The sequence below is a fragment of the Lygodium microphyllum genome, chromosome 26 (assembly GCF_053477565.2).
Source record: "Lygodium microphyllum isolate KBCC chromosome 26, Lygodium_microphyllum_v1.1.10, whole genome shotgun sequence".
Taxonomy (NCBI): Eukaryota; Viridiplantae; Streptophyta; class Polypodiopsida; order Schizaeales; family Lygodiaceae; genus Lygodium; species Lygodium microphyllum.
Window position 1 is genome coordinate 24,480,773 of NC_141160.1, and position 8,934 is coordinate 24,489,706.

The 8,934-nt window shown below is 41.2% G+C and overlaps 1 long non-coding RNA gene across 1 annotated transcript; it reads right to left on the bottom strand.

The window, feature by feature from the left end:
- Nucleotides 1-7,936: 7,936 nt before the first annotated feature.
- On the bottom strand, nucleotides 7,937-8,449 carry LOC148013060 (uncharacterized). The gene is made up of 3 exons (XR_015688970.1): nucleotides 8,301-8,449; nucleotides 8,121-8,226; nucleotides 7,937-8,035 (listed from the first exon to the last, which is right to left on the bottom strand). It is a non-coding gene; the product is annotated as an uncharacterized LOC148013060 (long non-coding RNA).
- Between the last annotated feature and the right edge of the window lie 485 nt (nucleotides 8,450-8,934).

Consider the following 8,934-nt stretch of genomic DNA (forward strand, 5'->3'; position numbering starts at 1 on the left):
TCATCATAGTTGGGCATATGGTTGAATATTATGGCAGGAAGCCTTCACCTGCAAAGGTGGATGCCATAAGCAGGATTGCAGAGTATTGTTCGACTACTTCAGATGTGGGGAGATTAGTGGGAGCTTGTGTATTTTACATGATTTGAATTCCTCATTTTGATCACATAGTAGATGTTCTCTATCAGCTGCTTCGAAAGGGGCATAAATTTCATTGGGATGAGAAGCATTCAAAAGCCATGCGTAAACTCAAGAAGCTGTTGCAGTCAGTTCCTACTCTTTGCAAGGTGGATTATCAGTGTGGACGGCCAATCATGTTGACAGTTGATACTAGCCCTATTGGCATAGGTTGGGTAGTGGGACAGGATGATGCTGATGGAAATAGATATGCAATCCGCTTTGGAGCTAAAGTTCTTAATGAGCGGCAGAGGAGATATCCACAGATTAAAAGAGAGTTGTGGGGAGTAGTCACTGCACTGAAGTGTGATAAAGGCTATTTTATTGGAGCTTCAGTTGTTGTGGAAACAGATTGTTTGCCTTTGCTTGGCATGATTACTAGCTGTTTGACTCCAGATATAGCGATGCTTCAGTGGATTGCCTATATCAAATCATTGAATCCAGAATTTTGACACATAGTAGGGAAAGATAATCTAGTTGCTGACATGTTATCTAGAGCAAGATATGAGGATGAGGAGTCAATGCTTGCAGAAGATGATGAGACAGAGTTTGCAGCATCTGTCCTTGTTCATGATTGTCATGTATCTACTGTTGAAGCCTTTATTGAAGAACTTTATGTTGACGAGTGGCTGCAAATTGGACAGTATCTAAGTTCATTGACTCGAAGAGCTAATTGGACAGATGATGAATTCAAGAAAATCAGAAGGAAGGCTTATGGGTATTTCTTGAAAGATGGTTTTCTTTGGAAGCATCCAAAGAAGAGAGGCGGCTTGCCCTTGAGAGTAGTTTGTGAGGTAGCAATGCAGATACAGATTATGCGAGAGTTTCATGAGAGCTCATGGGTTGGTCATAGAGGTGTGTGGGCTACCTATGAGAAAATCAAAGAAAGATACTGGTGGAAAGGGATGTATAAAGATGTTTCTCACTTTGTGGAGACTTGTAGGGAGTGCCAGCTTTACTCTTTAGTGTGGCATCGTGATGAGTTGCATCCAACCTATCCACTATGTATGCATTATAAGTGGGTGGTAGACTTGGTTACTTTGCCAGTGGGACTTTGGCAGATGAGATATCTTGTCTTGGCTAGGGAGGATCTTACAAACTATCTTGAAGGTAGATCTTTGCGGACGAAGACCACCACTACAATATGTAAATTCTTGTTGGAAGAAATATTTTGCAGGTATGGATGTATAGGCAAGATTACAGCTGATCATGGAGAGCTAGATATAGACGAAGCTAGAGAATTTTTCTCACGGCTTGGGATTAAGTTGGCTCTTACTACTGCCTATAATCCAGAGGGAAATGGGAAGAGCGAAAGAGGGCATCCACTGATAGTTAAGGCATTGGCAAAAGCTTGTAGAGGTCGGATTGGAGATTGGCCGAGATTACTACCTTTTGCATTGTGGGCAGACCGCTCTACACATAGCGTGACTACTACTGGATATATGCCTGTAGAGTTGATGTATGGGCAAAAGCCTGTCATGCCTATAGAAATTTGTGCTCTCACGTGGAGTGTTCTTCCATGGCATGAGAATTTATCAAGGGAGGAGCTTCTAGCTCTTCGGATTCGTCAACTAGAGAGGACAGAAGATGTGCAGCTAGGAGTTGATCGTTTGAAGGCAGCCCAACTCAGAAATAAGGACAGGTTTGATTTGAGGCATCGCTTGAGGCCTAGAGCCATAAAAGAAGGAGATTGGGTTCTAGTCTACGACAATAGTCTAGAGAATCAACATAGTAGCATGAGAAAAATGGTTCAAAGATGGTTTGGACCGTATGAGGTGAAACAGGTTTTTGACAATGGTACCTATGAGTTGGCTGAATTAGATGGAACAGTATTGAGGGTGCCCATTGCTGGAAAATGGGTCAAGATTTTCAAGAGAAGAGAAGATAAGGAATATTCACTTGAAGCATTGGCAGAAGAAGAGCAGGTAGAAGAAAGTCAAGCAGAAGAAGCAGAGAATATGGATTAATGAAGATGATGGAGAAACAGGTCCACTAGAAACTGATGAAGGACTCAACCTGTTTGTGGACTTGAATGATCCTGGATAGTTGGCTTATCCGGAGGATGCGCAGGTTTAGAGGGGGTGGATGTCATGCTGCTGCGCATTCGAGCCGTATACACCTCCATTTTTTTTGTTGTGCATTTGTGTTATTTTCCGCGTGTGATTCATTGTGTGTGAGATGCATTATGAGAACCCGCATTCAATGTGTATATTCCGTTAGTGCGTGTGTGTGATTCTGATTGGATGCATGATGTGTGTGTGTAAGAAAAATATGAAAAACTGATGCCAAAGGACATTATCAAGCTGATAATTTCAATGATGATCTCTAAGAAAAGTGCAGGGAATTGTGGAATCAAAGGAAGCTTTGTGAAAGCCGATCATCTAATGAAATAGAGTTGAAGGAAGTCTCTCAAAAGCTGCTTAAGCGAGTAAAGGAATCCTTCAACGGGGCTATTGACAACACTAGTGAAGTACCAAGGGAGAATTTTGCCACCCAATCCTCAAGGCCGAAGTCGAAGTTTGTGCGCAGATCACTCATCGTAAAGCTGACTATTAATGGGGCAATTCATGACTCCAAAGATACCCTAAGTTAGTCCTCAAGGTCAAAATCAAAGTTGGTGCATAGATCTCCTAAGGGTGTAAAGAAACTAGAGTTATTCTTGTCAAAGAGGAGTTTTTTTTTCCCGCTCAGCTAAAAAGAGGAGAAGGGGAGACTAATTTGTTCTGAACCGTTTTTGGGGGGAAAAACCGAGTAGCGTCCTGTACCTTGAAAAAAAAAACTGTTTTGAAAATTGACGGCATGCTTTGTTGTAGACCCCAGGATGGCTGGATGAAATTTCAATGAGCTAAGCCTATAATGGAATCAAAGGGCGTGGATTTGCCATCATCAGCATCCTCTACAAGAAAGCAGGCTGTTTTTGGACGGATGGTAGAGTTTATCCAGGAGAAAACAAAAAGGAGAAGATACGCCATGGAGGCAGAGGAAGAGAAACAATAACAGAGTTTACTGATCTTTCAATTGGATATTGGTGCAACGACAGGATCGGAGAGTTGGACAGAAGGGAACAGAAGGACGAGGCAACGGAATATTGCGCTTTGTGGTGGAGCCTTACAAAAGTGTGCTCTCCACTCACTCCCGATTGGAGCATACAGATGTTGCTGTACTTTTGGATAATGAAGCTATCTATGATATCTGCAGAAGGTCACTTGAAATTGAGAGACCCACCTATACCAATTTGAGCAGATTGGTCTCTCAGATTATTTCTTCACTTACAACTTCTCTTCGTTTCGATGGAGGTTTAGTCACTGCTATGACTGAGAAGAGCATGAATAGAGGATGTAGAAGCCAGGTGTTCTTGACGCTGCTTTCAGACTTATCACCAAAAGGAACTCTAACTACGTGTCGTTTATCTTCATCGACGCTCTTGTTGATGAACGGATTGTAGTTGCTGGCACCAACCAGTTATGGGAGTACATGAACTGTGGGAAATTGTATGAGGATAGTCCCGTGTTGGGCTAGAGAGTGGAAACTGCATGTGCACTTACCATCATGAGGCACACTGCAATCAAGAAAGCCAACCAAATTCTGAAAATCATGAAAGTCGTTTAGAATGTGGAAAGCCAGAGGCTGAATCACATTCTTTGGAGATTGCAGAACAGAGGCCTAGCAATAGCAGTGACAGCGCATCAATTAGGAAGCTAATTGAAAGAAGCGGCTCTTCAAGGACAAAGAGGCAGCTGTTTGGTGAATTCTTACAGACTGAAATCAGGACTAAACCATTTAGACTATCAGTCAACCATGAAGATGGTGATTCTGCTTGCATGTAGAGGAGGAGGCTGAAGAAACAGTTTAGCAAAAAGTCCAGGATAAACTGCAAATTGAATTATCTGATTTAAGCCGTAGAGCAGAACAAAATGATGCCCCAGTCAATGTGAAGGAATGGCAGTTGGATGGCCAAGGAAAAGAATCTGCTGGCTTGCAAAGAAGCAATCGGCTGAAAGCATTGATCATTGAATGCAATGACAACTCTTTTCTAAATAGGAGATCACTGACATCAAAGGTAGGGGAGAACATTTCTGAAGATGAGGTCCACAGTTACAAAGTCAAGCTTGGTAATATGTGGGCCCTCCCACGATTGCTCTGCAAGGCTCTAATGTACCCCCCTTCAGCTATACCAGATCTAAATGTCAGTCTCTGCCAGAACTCATCTCTTTCCCTCAGAAGCAAGGAGTGAACAGTCCTATTACTATCTACAAAGAGCAGAAAGTTTTTGTACAAAAAAAAATTCTGAGATGATGAAGTCATCTTGAGGTACTACTGATAAGATCTAATCACTTTTGTGATGATACGGCTCAGCTGACAGCCCTTGATTGATTCTTCCAACCTCCTAGTACCTGTTTAAGAACGGGACTGTACTGCTTTGAGATCCCATAAATTACTGGTTTTTCGTATTTGATAGAAACCTCTGAGAGCATTAGAAATTAGATGTGTTGTACAACAGCTGGTTCTCTGCACTAAGGGACATGCTTGATTGGATTATTAGGGGGATTTTATTTTTGCGGGCTTTCATTTTCGTTCTTTTCTAATCAATCTCTTTTTTTTAGCTTTTTCGTGCAACATATCCATTCTGCATATAAATAGTCTTACTTAAGGAGTACGACACGTTGCATTTACATGAACACATATCAAGAAAACAAAACCAACGGAAAACTAGTAAAATATATTCGTGTCAAATAGTTGCAAGGTACACTCTTCCTAAAAACAAATCAAAGATCCCAATGCATGTAATCTCTTAGACAAAATCGGGCATAGTCACATGACGAAGTGTATAATAAACATGTATATAAAAGTAGTAACAAAATGAAATGTCTAGAATCTCTCAAAAAAAAAAACACACTCTCTCTCAGCATGGTACCGGTCCACACACTATGGTGGACAAACACTCCCCACAGAGCACATCATCTATTTCTAGACACATGCAATGTCTCATCTCCTCTGCACTGGCCTGCGCCAAACCACCACACCCCGCAAACACATCCAAAACATAGTCGTAGCGTTTTGTAAATGTAGCTAGTAACCACCTAACCATATCACCAATCACATATCATCAATCAAGATACAGAATCTTTGTGGCCATGCAAGTAGAAACAATGAAAATACCATACAAGGTAACCTGAGAGCAAAAACATGCAAGACTACTTACCGAAAGAAAAGATGAGACCTCTCTGCTCCACCTCTAACAATGATACCATCAACATCCATGGGAAAGACACAATCATCCATCATGTAGCTACGATACACTGGAAACAATCTCTCTGAAATCTTCTCCCCAGCCTCTCTGTCGTAGCAAGGCACAACATGACCAGCACGATGCCAAAGACACACAATAAGATCAAGTACCTATTCACGAGTGGAAATAGAATAAGTGATCCATGTTTTTATTTAAAGCATGTAACATAAACTTTATTTAGAACATATAACCGTACGTTCAACGTATCCAACTTTGTTATCTTACCGCCTCTCTAGTAACGGGATGTCGATAAGCCTTGGAGTCACACATGAGTGTCCAAGTGCAGTGAAGCACAAACCCCACTCTTGCCGCATCCGTAATAAACTCACCTATATGCTCTGTTAAGCACATAGTGACTAAGAATCCCTGGTCGGCCAAATACTCGCGAGCAAGGTCCATACAACCCATAACTAGACCCTTTGAGAATGTGTTCCACTTGGGAATAGTCATGCCCTCTACAAACAACATTGGCATTATGATATATGAGAAGTGAGTTTGATGTAAACCTTGTGTGATAGAAAGCATAACTTACCCAATGGGATGGGACCTAGAACATCCATAAGCAAGCTCGTAGGAAAATCCGCAAATATCAATCGAGCCACCTCTTGACATGGAACTCCATCTTTGCTATAAAGATGCATCTTTTGTGTTGCAAAAAACTTGTTGATGCTATACACAAAACAACATAGTCATTAATGCAAAGTAAACGATGATGCAATGCTATATGCAACATGTAAATTGATGTTCTTGCAATATGTAGTTGTCATGTCTACCTATCAAGGGCAAATCTATCAATTTGGGTCACATCCACTAATAGAGCATCGACATATGTTTGATACTGGAACCTTGCAACAATTATTTCAAAGTAATTTATTTTTAATAATCATACACGAATTTCAAGTTAATATAAGACTTCTCACCTACTAAACGGGTCATAGGTCACCTCTCCCAATTCTCTCGACCAAGAGATGAATCTGCAACAAAGGAGGTGGTGGGCGCCATAGAGGACTTTGGCACATTTTTTCTCCCTGGATTACCTTGAGTACCCTGGGTGGCACCTTTGGTAGCCTTGGTTGCTTGCTCCTCTACAGTGGTGGGTGCGGTAAGCGGTTCATGAGTATCAACTCCCTCCTTGAATCCTACATAGTATCATTCACCCTTAGACTCCCATGCATGAGCACAAAAACTATTGCTACAAAAGCGACGAGATGTTTACATAGATTGAAGTACTTACTGTCATGCAGATCTTTCTCTTGCTTAGGGATAACCCCCACAGGGTAATCCAGCCACCAAGGGCAAACACTTGCCTCCCATGCCGTCAATTTTCTCTCACGTAATGATGGAGAATACATAGTGTTCTCGTCACGAACATCAATCCACTCTCTTGTGAATTGTGGAGCTGCGTCCAGCCTCTTCTCTTCTACACATTGTAGTATCCACTTGCAACATTCTTGCCAATTACGCAAGCAAATGCATGCAATCTAATATGAAAATACATGCTAACCTATATAAATCACATGTTTGGCTGAAAACGTAAGCTCTGGCATCTTCTCTGCAACATCTGAAGATTTCACTCCATCCAAGAGGTGTACAAAAGCCTACACAAGTTTCACAAGCACTTAACATTAGCACATATACATTTTAAGAAAGAAATTAAGAAAGCAATATGAATGCACTGCATTGAGTCAACCTGCATGACATGATTCTTCATGTTAAGCTTAAAGAACTCCTCAAATGAATCTGGTAGCTATGGACCTTCTACTTGTATCCTATCAATCTGAAGTAGTGCCTCCGAATGCAAGTGAGCCCAATATGTCTCTTTCTTCATGTAAACCCAAAAGAGATTATAATCACCAAAATGCGGGTATTGGGGGTCTTTGGCCTTTGTGAGACTCATAAGATGCAACAATATTCTTTTCCTGTGATGCATAACAATATACGCAAATAGAAAGCATTGAAGAAAAAAGCATCACATACACACACCTTGCGTTATATATACAAATTACCTTTCCGCAGGGATTTTTGAGCTTGTGAGACAATACAGCTTGTCTCTTGTGATCTTGAGCATGCTTGCATCATCCCACTTTAGCCCAAATAACAACTTAAAGAACTCATCACCATTTTGGGGATTAGCAATGGATAGGTATTTGTAACCCCTATCCTTAAGGCGCTCCTCTTCCACCCTTGTAGCCTTCTCCAAACGTTTCTTCCTCTCTACCTCATCTAGACCAAGAGCCTCAAGCTTAGCAGTTTCTTTTGAGATGAAGACATGAAATTCATCCTATCATTCCAAAAAAAAACTAAATTAGAGATAGAAAAGCACATCTCATACAAGTGAGCCATAGAAAGAAAATCACCTTCCATACAAGCTGAGATATTAAACCGCAAGGAGAGTTATACCATGGAGCAACACCATGATAATACCTTGCCTCTATACTCATCTCAACCTCAGCCCACTTCCTCATGGCTGGACTCAATCTATCTAGAATGGAGTCTTTGTTTGCAATACCAAACTTTTGAAACATATACACCTCATGCGCAATATTTGGAGTAACATGAGCTCTGGCAATACTATTGAAAACAAACAAAAGCATAATATGAGAATGTAAGTGTAACATATTACAAAGAGGAGCATAGTTAAAGGAAGAAGACTTACGCGTTGGTGGTGTCTAGTGCGAGTAGTAGCTCTGCTTCCTTTGCCTTGGGCACCTCAATGAATTGGCACCGTACACTAACATGGTAGTGAGCACAGTCGGAGTACTCTGTAATTGAAAACCAACAAACATAAGAATGGGATACGAACATTCAATACTTGCATGTATAGTGGACAACTTACTTTCCTTGATGCGTTTCCACCACGTTTTAAGCCTGTGGTTTCCATCCCAAACCAAGAACTTTTTACCCTTAAGGTCTTGCCACTCTCTTCCAAGAGCCCTCTCAAAATCCTCATTTCTTTGACGCCATATTGGACCCCATTCATCTAGATTGCTGGTTGTCACAGACATGGTCTCCCCTCTCGGACCTTCAACTGACACAAGGAAGTGTCCCATAGTCTCAAGATAACCAGTGGAATCAAAGGAAGGAATCAACCACTGGGCATCATCCGTAGCAAATCTGACTGCCTCATGAGCCACTAATCTGCAAAGAGGCACAAGAGGAGGCAGTGTCCTCTTTTTTATATAAAATTGACTCAGCACATCCTTCATCAGTCCTAGAGAGACTTGCTTGCCTAAGTTCCTTGAGTGCTTCTTTTCTTTTTCATCATCATTCTCCCCTTGATCACTATCACCACTCACCTCTTCTTTGTCATCTAGACTATCATGCTGCACATTAGTCTCTATAGGAGCAGATATTAATAAGTAATAATTAAAAAAAGTAGCATTAAACCAATCATATTTAATACATAACACTAAACAAAGCGTCATATGTAAATGAAATGGACACATAAGTGACTACCTGTGTGCTCCGCA